The sequence below is a fragment of the Salvelinus alpinus genome, chromosome 16, assembly GCF_045679555.1.
Source record: "Salvelinus alpinus chromosome 16, SLU_Salpinus.1, whole genome shotgun sequence".
Lineage (NCBI taxonomy): Eukaryota > Metazoa > Chordata > Actinopteri > Salmoniformes > Salmonidae > Salvelinus > Salvelinus alpinus.
Window position 1 is genome coordinate 20,555,103 of NC_092101.1, and position 12,970 is coordinate 20,568,072.

The 12,970-nt window shown below is 41.8% G+C and overlaps 1 protein-coding gene across 1 annotated transcript in view; it reads left to right on the forward strand.

Annotated features, from left to right (window-relative positions):
• Nucleotides 1-7,706: 7,706 nt before the first annotated feature.
• acsbg2 (acyl-CoA synthetase bubblegum family member 2) overlaps nt 7,707-12,970 on the forward strand; it is a 29,998-nt gene continuing 24,734 nt past the window's right edge. Inside the window, exon 1 of the mRNA XM_071345311.1 lies at nt 7,707-7,850. The gene's annotated coding sequence lies outside the window, so the exon portion shown is untranslated. The remainder of the gene's footprint in view (nt 7,851-12,970) is intronic.

Consider the following 12,970-nt stretch of genomic DNA (forward strand, 5'->3'; position numbering starts at 1 on the left):
AGACCAGTGGAAATTTGTCCTTTGGTCTAGAGTCCAAATTTGAGAGTGTTGGTTCCAACTGCCGTGTCTTTGTGAGATGCAGAGTAGGTGAACGGATGATCTCTGCATGTGTGTTTTCCACCGTGAAGCATGGAGGAGTTGGTGTTATGGTGTGGGGGTGATTTGTTGGTGACACTGTCTGTGATTTATTTAGAATTCAAGGCACACTTAAGCAGCATGGCTACCACAGCATTCTGCAATGATACGCCATCCCATCTGGTTTGAGCTTAGTGCGACTATCATTTGTTTTTCAACAGGACAATGACCCAACACACCTCCAGGCTGTGTAAAGGCTATTTTACCAAGAAGGAGAGTGATGGAGTGCTCCATCAGATTACCTGGCCTCCACAATCCCATGACCTCAACCAAATTGAGATGGATTGGGATGAGTCGGATGGCAGAGTGAAGGAAAAGCAGCCAACAAGTGCTCAGCATATGTGGGAACTCCTTCAAGACTGTTGGAAAAGCATTCCAGGTGAAGCTGGTTGAGAGAATGCCAAGAATATGCAAAGCTGTCATCGAGGCAAAGGGTGGCTATTTGAAGAATCTCAAATATAAAATATATTTTGATTTGTTTAACACTTTTTTGGTTACTACATGATTTCATATATGTTATTTCATAGTTTTGATGTCTTCACTATTATTCTACAATGTAGAAAATAGTCAAAATAAAGAAAAAACCCTTGAATGAGTAGGTGTTCTAAAACTTTTGACCGGTAGTGTAGGTCCTGGATGGCAGGAAGCTTGGCCCCAATGATGTACTGGGCTGTACGCACTACCCTCTGTAACGCCTTATGGTCGGATGCCGAGCAGTTGCCATACATATCAGGCAGTGATGCAACCGGTCAGGATGTGCTCGAAGGTGCAGCTGTAGAACTTTTTGAGGATCTGGGGACCCATGCCATATTTTCAGTCTCCTCGGGTTGGGGAAAGGCATTGTCGTGCCCTCTTCACGACTTTCTTGGTGTGTTTGGACTATGATAGTTTGTTGGTGATGTGGTCAACAAAAAACTTGAAACTCTCGACCTGCTCCACTACAGCCCCGTCGATGTGAATGGGGGCGTGTTCGGTTCTCCTTTTTCTGTGGTCCATAATCATCTCCTTTGTCTTGCTCTTTCATTTTTGAGATCTATGTGTGTGAAGGGTCCAGCAATCTGCAGAATTGTGCCATTTGTTCTTGCAACATTTCACAGAATGTATAAAACATCTATGGTAAGTCTTTCATAGGGTAATGTCAGAGCGAGAGAGGAGAAGTGGATACCACAGGAAAGTTGATAATGTCAATTAATTTAATGAATTGCTGATGTCAATTAATTGCAGAAGTTTCTCCCTGTCTGTCATTATCATCGATGCTCTCTCTGTTCAAGCAACTCCTACAGCCTATCTGAACTGCCTAAAGTCATCTGAAGCTGTGTGTGGAAGATTAACCATAAACTGCCAGATCCCCTAAGGTGTTTTTGTGTTCAAAGCGATGTGAAGATTATTTTTTGTAATGAAAAGAGCTACACTACCGTTCAAACGTTTGGGGTCACTTAGAAATGTCCTTGTTTTTGAAAGAAGAGCACATTTTTTGTACATTAAAATAACATCAAATTGATCAGAAATACAGTGTAGACATTGTTCATGTTGTAAATGACTATTGTAGCTGGATTATCTACATAGGCATACAGAGGCCCATTATCAGCAACCATCACTCCTGTGTTCCAATGGCATGTTGTGTTAGCTAATCCAAGTTTATTATTTTAAAAGGCTCACTGATCATTAGAAAACCCTTTTGCAATTATGTTAGCACAGCTGAAAACTGTTGTTCTGATTAAAGAAGCAATAAAACTGGCCTTCTTTAGACTAGTTGAGTATCTGAAGCATCAGCATTTGTGGGTTTGATCACATGCTCAAAATGGCCAGAAACAAAGACCTTTATCCTGAAACTCGTCAGTCTATTCTTGTTCTGAGAAATTAAGGCTATTCCATGTGAGAAATTGTCAAGAAACTGAAGATCTCGTACAACGCTGTGTACCACTCCCTTCACAGAACAGCGCAAACTGGCTCTAACCAGAATAGAAAGAGGAGTGGGAGGCCCCGGTGCACAACTGAGCAAAAGGACAAGTATATTAGAGTGTCTAGTTTGAGAAACAGCCACCTCACAAGTCCTCAACTGGCAGCTTCATTAAATAGTACGCGCAAAACACCAGTCTCAATGTCAACAGTGAACAGGCGACTCCGGGATGCTGGCTTTCTAGACAGTTGCAAAGAAACAAATGCTGATGCTTCAGATACTCAACTAGTCTAAAGAAGGCCAGTTTTATTGCTTCTTTAATTAGAATAACAGTTTTCAGCTGTGCTAACATAATTGCAAAAGGGTTTTCTAATGATCAGTTAGCCTTTTAAAATGATAAACTTGGATTAGCTAATACAACATGCTATCGGAACACAGGAGTGATGGTTGCTGATAATGGGCCTCTGTACGACTATGTAGATATTCCATTAAAAATCTGCTGTTTCCAGCTACAATAGTCATTTACAATATTAAGAATGTCTACACTGTATTTCTGATTAATTTTATATTTTTTTTAATGGACAACAAATGTGTTTTTCTTTAAAAAACAAGGACATTTCTAAGTGACCCCAAATTGTTGAACGGTAGTGTATATTTTTTATTTCACTTTTATTTAACCAGGTAGGCCAGTTGAGAACAAGTTCTCATTTACAACTGCGACCTGGCCAAGATAAAGCAAAGCAGTGCGACAAAAAACAACAACACAGAGTTACACGTGGGATAAACAAAAGTACAGTCAATAACACAATAGAAAAATCGATATACAGTGTGTGCAAATGGCGTAAGGAGGTACGGCAATAAATAGGCCATAGTAGCGAAGTAATTACAATTGAGCAAATTAACACTGGAGTGATAGATGTGCAGATAATGATGTGCAAGTAGAAATACTGGTGTGCAAAAGAGCAAAACAAGTAAATAAAAACAATGTGGGGATGAGGTAGGTAGTTGGATGGGCTATTTACAGATGGGCTGTGTACAGCTGCAGCGATCGGTAAGCTGCTCAGATAGCCGATGCATAAAGTTAGTGAGGGAGATATAAGTCTCCAACTTCAGCGATTTTTGCAATTCGTTCCAGTCATTGGCAGCAGAGAACTGGAACGAAAGGCGGCAAAAGAGGTGTCGGTTTTGGGGATGACCAGTGAGATATACCTGCTGGAGCGCATGCTACGGGTGGGTGTTGTTATGGTGACCAGTGAGCTGAGATAAGGTGGAGCTTTACCTAGCAAAGACTTATAGATGACCTGGAGTCAGTGGGTCTGGCGACCAATATGTAGCGTGGGCCAGCCGACTAGAGCATACAGGTTGCAGTGGTGGGTGGTATATGGGGCTTTGGTGACAAAACGGATGGCACTGTGATAGACTGCATCCAGGTTGCTGAGTAGAGTGTTGGAGGCTATTTTGTAAATGACATCGCTGAAGTCGAGGATCGGTAGGATAGTCAGTTTTATGAGGGTATGTTTGGCAGCGTGAGTGAAGGAGGCTTTGTTGCGAAATAGGAAGCCGATTCTAGATTTAATTTTGGATTGGAGATGCTTAATATGAGTCTGGAAGGAGAGTTTACAGTCTAGCCAGACACCTAGGTATTTGTAGTTGTCCACATATTCTAAGTCAGAACCGTCCAGATTAGTGATGCTAGTCAGGTGGGCGGGTGCGGGCAGCAATCGGCTGAAAAGCATGCATTTAGTTTTACTAGCATTTAAAAGCAGTTGCAGGCCACGGAAGCAGTGTTGCATGGCATTGAAGCTTGTTTGGAGGTTTGTTAACACAGTGTCCAAAGAAGGGCCAGATGTATACAGAATGGTGTCGTCTGCGTAGAGGTGGATCAAGGTATCACCCGCAGCAAGAGCGACGTCATTGATATATACAGAGAAAAGAGTCGGCCGGAGAATTGAATCCTGTGGTACCCCCATAGAGACGGCCAAAGGTCCAGACAACAGGCCCTCCGATTTGACACACTGAACTCTATCTGGGAAGTAGTTGGTGAACCAGGCGAGGCAGTCATTTGAGAAACCGAGGCTGTTGAGTCTGCCGATAAGAATACGGTGATTGACAGAGTCGAAATCCTTGGCTAGGTCGATGAAGACGACGGTTGCACAGTACTGTGCTTTAACGATGAAGGTTATGATATTGTTTAGTACCTTGAGCGTGGCTGAGGTGCACCCGTGACCAGCTCGGAAACCGGATTGCACAGCGGAGAAGGTACGGTGGGATTCGAAATGGTCAGTGATCTGTTTGTTAACTTGGCTTTCGAAGACTTTAGAAAGGCAGGGCAGGATGGATATAGGTCTGTAACAGTTTGGGTCTAGAGTGTCACCCCCTTTGATGAGGGGGATGACTGCGGCAGCTTTCCAATCTTTAGGAATCTCGGACGATACGAGAGAGGTTGAACAGACTAGTAATAGGGGTTGCAACAATGGCGGCGAATAATTTTAGAAAGAGAGGGTCCAGATTGTCTAGCCCAGCTGATTTGTACGGATCCAGGTTTTGCAGCTCATTCAGAACATCTGCTGTCTGGATTTGGGTGAAGGAGAAGCTGGGGGGGGCTTGGGCAAGTAGCTGCGGGGGGTGCGGAGCTGTTGGCCGGGGTTGGGGTAGCCAGGAGGAAAGCATGGCCAGCCGTAGAGAAATGCTTATTGAAATTCTCGATTATCATGGATTTATCGGTAGTGACAGTGTTTGCTAGCCTCAGTGCAGTGGGCAGCTGGGAGGAGGTGCTTTTATTCTCCATGGACTTTACAGTGTCCCAAAACTTTTTGAAGTTAGAGCTACAGGATGCAAATTTCTGTTTGAAAAAGCTAGCCTTTGCTTTCCTAACTGACTGTGTGTATTGGTTCCTGACTTCCCTGAAAAGTTGCATATCGCGGGGACTATTCAATGCTAGTGCAGTATGCCACAGGATGTTTTTGTGCTTGTCGTTGGCAGTCAGATCTGGAGTGAACCAAGGCTATATCTGTTCTTAGTTCAATTTTTTTTTGAATGGGGCATGCTTATTTAAGATGGAGAGGAAAGCACTTTTAAAGAGCAACTAGGCATCCTCTACTGACGGGATGAGGTAAATATCCTTCCAGGATACCCGGGCCAGGTCGATTAGAAAGGCCTGCTCGCAGAAGTGTTTTAGGGAGCATTTGACAGTGATGAGGGGTGGTCGTTTGACCGCGGACCCATAACGGATGCAGGCAATGAGGCAGTGATCGCTGAGATCCTGATTGAAAACAGCAGAGGTGTATTTGGAGGGCAAGTTGGTCAGGATAATATCTATGAGGGTGCCCATGTTTACGGATTTAGGGTTGTACCTTGTGGGTTCCTTGATAATTTGTGTGAGATTGAGGGAATCTATTTTAGATTGTAGGACGGCCGGGTTGTTAATATATAAAATATATTGTTATTAATGAACTCTTGATAAACATATGAGAACCCATCTGTTGAGTAAAGGTCAACACAAAAGATTACCTGTAATCAGTAATCAATCAATAAGGCTGTAATCAGTAATCAATTGAGTTACTCGTAACCTCTAGTTTAAATATAGGGTCTTGCCAGTGCATAAAATCTCAACCACATGGTGGCAGTACATGTTCATCGTTTTTCCATAGCTGCTATACTGCCATTCAATGTGCTCCTTCTCTTCCACTCATTGCCATTCTTACTATCGACACAAATTTCACCTGGGATTTGAAACCTGAATTTTCTCCAAGACCTTCACCAGGTGGAAAAACGTTTCTTAAACGGAAGCAAATGGAACTAAACGGGGAGGGACCTACCTGAATTTGTCTAATACAAACTCTTGTTTTAGTTGCAAAACTGTACTAATGATTACACCACTGAAATAACCTGGGTATACTCGACTTCTTGGGTTTGATAACCTAGACTTTATTCAGACCAAAAGAGGACACAGAAATGTTTTATGATACACACCTTTTTGTGTTCTCTTAAAAATAAATACAGAGAGAAGTGGTAGGCTACCATAGACTGTATTTAAACAAGGGTGCTGTACAGTGATTAATATGGATTTAGGTTTCCACAAATTTAAGTAATTTCAAGATCTAATTATTAAGCAATGAGGGGATGTGGTATATGGCCAATATACCACGGCTAAGGGCTGTTCTTAGTCACAACGCCTGGATACAGCCCTTAGCCATGGTATAATGGTAATGTACCACAAACCCCTAAGGTGCCTTATTGCTATTATAATCTGGTTACCAACGTAATTAGAGCAGTACAAATAAATGTTTTGTCATACCAGTGGTATATGGTCTGATATTTGACATCTTTCAGCCAAACAGCATTCAGGGCTCAAACTACCCAGTTTATAATACAAAATATCATAGCCTAAAACACATGTACCACTTTTTTAATCATTATTATGGGAATTGCTGGCACAAAGAAAAAACATTAGCACCTGGGTGAGGTGAATGTAAAAGGTTTTATTATTTTTTCTACTAATATGGAAATTATTTCAAACTACAAATTGATCTTTCAAGTCACATACAAATCGGTTTTGTCTAGATGGGATACAGCTCTTGTCAAATTGACGTCAAATGTCGATTTCTTTATTTTAGCTAACCTTAACCTAATTTGCTACATTCATTCTCATAACCTGGGCTGGGTTTCCCAAAACCATCATAGCAGTAAGATCATCTTAATTCCATTGAAACTAAATAGACGAAATATGGTCTTAGTGCGATGCGTTTAGGAAACCTATCCTTGCTGTCTAAGTTCTAAATCTAAACCTACTACGAAAAGTCAATTTTGGCAAAAGCTGGATCCCTTCTAGGCAAAACCATAAAAATCGTTAAAGTCACATGGCCAATATAAATGTGTGGTCAGTATACAAAACATGGGCTCTCGAGTGGCGCAACGGTCTAAGGCACTGCATCTCAGTGCTAGAGGCGTCACTACAGACCCTGGTTCGATTCCAGGCTGTATCACAACCGGCCGTGATTGAGAGTCCCATAGGGCGGCGCACAATTGGCAAAGCGTTGTCCGGGTTAGGGTTTGGACGGGGTAGGCAGTCATTGTAAATAAGTATTTGTTCTTAACTGACTTAAATGAACAGGATAAATAAAATAAAAACATGGAACGCTTTCGACACCTTGTAGAGTCCATGCTGTTCTGAGGGCAAAAAAGGGGAAGGTGTTCCTAATGTTTGGTATACTCAGTGTGAACGTGTCCTTCTCAGTAGTGATGGGCATTCCGAATCTGTTCAGTGAGCCGGCTCATTTGGCTCCCAAACAGCTCTTTGTTCATTGGCTCTTAAAAATACCTAAGACCATGAAACAATTGGAAATCTCTCAAATGAAGCCTACAAATGTAATTTCAGATCGTGGCATGTTAGTTCAAATACATTTTTACCATACCAAATTATTAGATGGCCTGCAAAAAAAAATGAAAGGGAAAAAATGAATGCACTGCAACAATGTGTGTGGACCAGAAAAAGTCTCTCCTCACTATCTATTGTTCCTGTAGTGCATTACAATCTTCAGATAATGTTTTAATTGTCTTCAGTGCAGATAATCGTTGTCTGAAGGTCAAAAAGCAGTAGTAATAAATCAGGGTGCCAAATGAACGGTTCTTTCACAGATGTGATTTGGTTTAAAAGACGTTAACCAAAAAGAGCCGTTCGTTCTGCTTCTCAGTAGCTGGTGTGCACACCTGCAGGATAGGCCAAGTAACCTGACTTCATTTCCCTTATGAACTCTTAAACAACTTCGGCGCTAAAGTTTGCAGCAGGAAAAAGTTGCCTTGTTTTGCATTGACGGTAAGCTCCAACATTACTTTAATTGACATTAATAAACTTAAACAAGTTGGCCTAACGATAACGTGTGCTATTCTTCATTCGCTACAAACTACATGCCATGCAATGGCTGTCATATTGTTGTGTAACTAAGGTAGTTTACCGGTAAATACAGAGAACTTATAGTTAACAATTTTGCTCTTAATTTAAATGGAATATCTTAACAGAAACTGTGACACTTGTACTTTGAACCAATTTGGTTAGCCTTACAAATTAGCCATTCTAGCTATTTTTCTTTGCACGCGCCGACCGGTAACTGTCAGCCGGTGCACCTTCAGCGAGTGGATGCTCGTGTCATTCGTTTGATAAAAACATGTTAAGCTTGACCTATTTTCTAAATGAATTTTATTGGACATGTTTTTTTCCCTCGATGAAAATAATGCCCACCTCTGCCGACCTTTTACCTCTATTTGATCATCATGCCACGTAAGATCATACATTCTCTAAATAAAGACACCTTTCTATTAATCCGAATACTTGTAGGCGTGTGGTGATGTCAGGTTTCCTATAGTCCCCATTTATAGGAAAACATAGCTAGTTAGTCAATGTGCAGTCAACCAGCTAAATACATTTACAGGTCTAACGTTACTCAACATTTCATTTCCACTTGCTGTACAGTACACGCAATGAGCCTCGATTCCCTGTACGGTGAATATGACGAAGGAGATGTCAATGAACTCCAATAACCTCGCTGGCTGCAGCAGCAACACGGCCTCGCCTTTTATGGGGAGATGGCTCACCAGAGGTCATGTGATAGTGCGGTGGGTTTGCTTCTCTTAGAGCAATTGGCTGAAGCGATCTTGCTATACATCTGGTCTCTTTTATTAATGGGCATCATAATTTTCCTGTGAGGATCTTGCTATACATCTGGTCTCTTTTATTAATGGGCATCTTCATTTTCCTGTGAGTCATTGTTAATCCCTCAAAGTAGGTTGAATACATCAAGCTGTCACCTTGCTAGGTTCTATGTGATAATGCAAAACAAATCTCTCCATTTGCCATGACTTTCAAGTTCTCAGCAAACAGGGTTGCCCAGTTGGGAAGTTCTTTCTCAGCCTTGGTATCATTAGCTATGGGATCAGCACTCACCCTCTATGCATTTGCATTTTTGCATCTAGTTTAACGCTGATGTGCAAAACCGAAGTCAAAGCTGACCTGCATACCTATATAATGTAGGTACATGACATAATGACGCCACGTAAAATGTTGCGCTACACGTGCAACACAGCATTCCTAACCTAGCCCACAATGTCTCTTGTGTGGATCGAGCAGTCAACAAGTTGAACAGTCATTTGAAAGAGTGAGACAACGCAAAGGCGAAATCCATTAACTCCAAGATAATGGAATTAATTTCCCTTGACAATCAACCGTTCTCTGTCGTGGGTGATGTTGGCTTTCACGACTGGTCGAGCACCGGTACACACTACCAAGTGCGCTATTTTTCAGATGTTGCCCTACCTGAGTTACACAGTAATAGCGTCACTGCTATTAGTTTCACGACATACTATGGAACACCGTTTGGGTCTTTGTGTGTCAAAAAAGATACACGTCAAATAACACTATTTGACACATTAAATAAGCTTTAAATTTGACACATCAAATAACACAGTTCTACTATAGAATGTTGTGTGTTCTGAATTTGCACGTGCAAGCCAAGCGCCACCACTAGTATCAGTGGCACTGTCAAAGCTGCCCAAAAGTCTGCATACACCGGCCACAAACGATGTGTTTACAATTCCGCGTTGGTAATAAAGCGATATTTGTTTGACCTCAACTTCTGGGGTAGCTAGCTAGCTTTAGCTTGGTACCTAGCTAGCACCAATACAACCAGCCTGAAAACAATGACCAGTAGAAACTAGAAAGTTACCAATATAAAAATTTTGACCGATATCAAATATTTTCCTTGCCAAAAAAACGATACCGATATTTTAAAAAATTAAATGAAAAAAAGGCCGCAAACATTTTTAGTACGTGGTCCCGTGTGGCTCAGTTGGTAGAGCATGGCGCTTGCAACGCCAGGGTTGTGGGTTCATTCCCCACGGGGGGACCAGGATGAATATGTATGAACTTTCCAATTTGTAAGTCGCTCTGGATAAGAGCGTCTGCTAAATGACTTAAATGTAAATGTAGTATTGGGTTTTTTGGCAAGGAAAATATCGGATATCGGCCCAAAATTTCATATCGGTGTATCACTAGTAGTTTTACTTTCCTTATCTTGGTCATCCAGTTTGAAAGGAAATTGGGCAGAGAAGTGTGTGAAGAAACTGCACATTTTAGTGGCCTTTTATTGTACCCAGACACGGTGCACCTGTGTAATGAGCATTCTGTTTAATCAGCTTCATGATATGCCACACCTGTCAGGTGGATGGATTATCTTGGCAAAGAAGAAATGCTCACTAACAGGGATGTGCACAAAATTTGAGAGAAATAAGCTCACGGAACATTTCTGCAATATTTTATTTCAGCTCATGAAACATGGGACCAACACTTTACACGTTGCATTTTATATTTTTGTTCAGTGTAATTACAAATAATTGGTTGACTGCAAATTGACCGCAAGAAGCCCAAACAGGCTAAAACATAATCATTTCAAACCTTGCTTACATTTGTCTACGATCACATCTCTCTATGCGTGGGAATACTTTGGAACAGATTTCCAAAATTAAAATCGCTTGGAGCTGATTTGCTGGTATTTTGACAGTCTTATGTCCAACAATAAAACATTTAAAAAATGCCCTGCAGTAGGCTATTGAATAAAGCAGTGTTGGTTGTGTGTATATTTGTTCATAGAGGAGACTGTTTTGATGTTATAAGTAGCTAGGTTTCCATCCAAATGGCGATTGATTTTTATGCAAAGATTCTAAAATCTACATAAAGAAAATATGCGCATTTTCCCACCAGTGGTGTTTCCTCCATACTGTTGCAGATTTTTTTTTATCTGCGTGACGACGTAGTGCACAGAATATACTTTTTCTTTAAACTTTTCATGTACCTAATAAAAATCTAAAGTTCAATGTGTTTCAATCGTATTTTCAACTCTACCGATAGTTTTGTCACAAAAACTGTTGTGTTAAGTAGCAAATGTGCTACTCTGGTCTTGGCACAGCCAGTTCGCAGATACAGTGTGGGTAGGCTAGTCTACATGAGTTTTATGAGCAAGAATATTTGTAACTGTCTCTTGTTCTAAAATTTGCAATTGGGATTTTTACATTGGATAAAAGTACAGACTCAGAGCTTCAAAATCATACACTGTAGTTAGAGGAAACATGGGGAAGTAATGCTGTTTTAAAAGTTGATCAACTTCATATAAAGATGGCGCAGATAGACATGGCCGCCTTGTTTCTCGCGCCTAAGCAACTTTGCAGTAGCATGAGACGGAGTCTACAACCCACACAAGTGGCTCAGGTAGTGCAGCTCATCCAGGATGGCACATCAATGCGAGCTGTGGCAAGAAGGTTTGCTGTGTCTGTCAGCGTAGTGTCCAGGTGGCCTCCTCCACGTCTCCTGATGTACCATGCTCTGGACACTACGCTGACAGACACAGCAAACCTTCTTGCCACAGCTCGCATTGATGTGCCATCCTGGATGAGCTGCACTACCTGAGCCACTTGTGTGGGTTGTAGACTCCGTCTCATGCTACCACTAGAGTGAAAGCACCGCCAGCATTCAAAAGTGACCAAAACATCAGCCAGGAAGCATAGGAACTGAGAAGTGGTCTGTGGTCACCACCTGCAGAACCACTCCTTTATTGGGGGTGTCTTGCTAATTGCCTATAATTTCCACCTGTTGTCTATTCCATTTACACAACAGCATGTGAAATTTATTGTCAATCAGTGTTGCTTCCTAAGTGGACAGTTTGATTTCACAGAAGTGTGATTGACTTGGAGTTACATTGTGTTTAAGTGTTCCCTTTATTTTTTTGAGCAGTGTATATTTTTATTTCTCACGCTATTAGCCCAGAACATTCTTAGCATTATTACATACAGCCAGAAATAACTTTTGGATATCAGAGAGGCAGTCTCTCACCACCATCTCGACAAGGAATACAACTTTCCTGAATTGGATTCTTTGATCGTACCCTTCAAGGCGATAGAACTTATACCAGAGGCTCCTCCAAAATGCTGCCTGGGGAGAAGAGGTATTCGGAGTGGACTTTTAGCCTGACTCAGGTGGCGTGCACACCATCCACCACTTCCAAGTATATTACTCACTAATGTTCAGTCCTTGGGCGATAAAGTAGATGAGCTCAAAGCATGGATCTCCTTCCAGAGAGACATACTCTGTTTCACGGAATCATGGCTCTCTCCGGATATACTGTCCCCGTTGATACAGCCAGCTGGGTTCTCGGTACATCGTGGTAACGTACAGGAACTCAAGTCCTTTTGTTCACCCGACCTAGAATACCTCTATCAAATTCCAACCATATTACATCACTAGAGAATGTTATTTTTTTTTGTCACAGCTGTGTATATTCCCCCTCAAGCCGATACCATTACGACTCTCAAGGACTGTGTGCAAACTGGAAACCGCATATACTAAGGCTGCATTTATTGTAGATGGGGACTTTAATTTGGACTAGTGGAAAACGCTGCCAAAGTTTTATCAACTCATCGCCTGCAGTACTCTCGCTTCAAAAACTCTTGACCATTGTTACTCTCCCTTCCGGGATGGCCTTGAGGCCCTCCCATCGGCAAATCAGATCTTTGCTCCTCCCTTCCATAGGCAGAAACTCAAACAGGAAGTACCCGTGCCAAGGTCTATTCAACGTTGGTCTGACTAATCGGAATCCATGCATCAAGACTGTTTTTATCACGCAGACTAGGACATGTTCCGGGTTGCCTCTGCTAATAACATTGATGTATACATTGACACAGTGACTGAGTTCATCAGGAAGTGTATAGGGGATGTTCCCACTGTGATGATTAAAACCTATCCAAACTAAAATAAATTGTAGATGGCAGCATTCACTCAACTGAATGCGTGAACCACCGCATTTAACCATGGCAAGGTGACTGGGAATATGGTCGACTACAAGCAGTCCAGTTATGCCCTCCATAAGGCAATCAGACAGGCAAAACATCAGC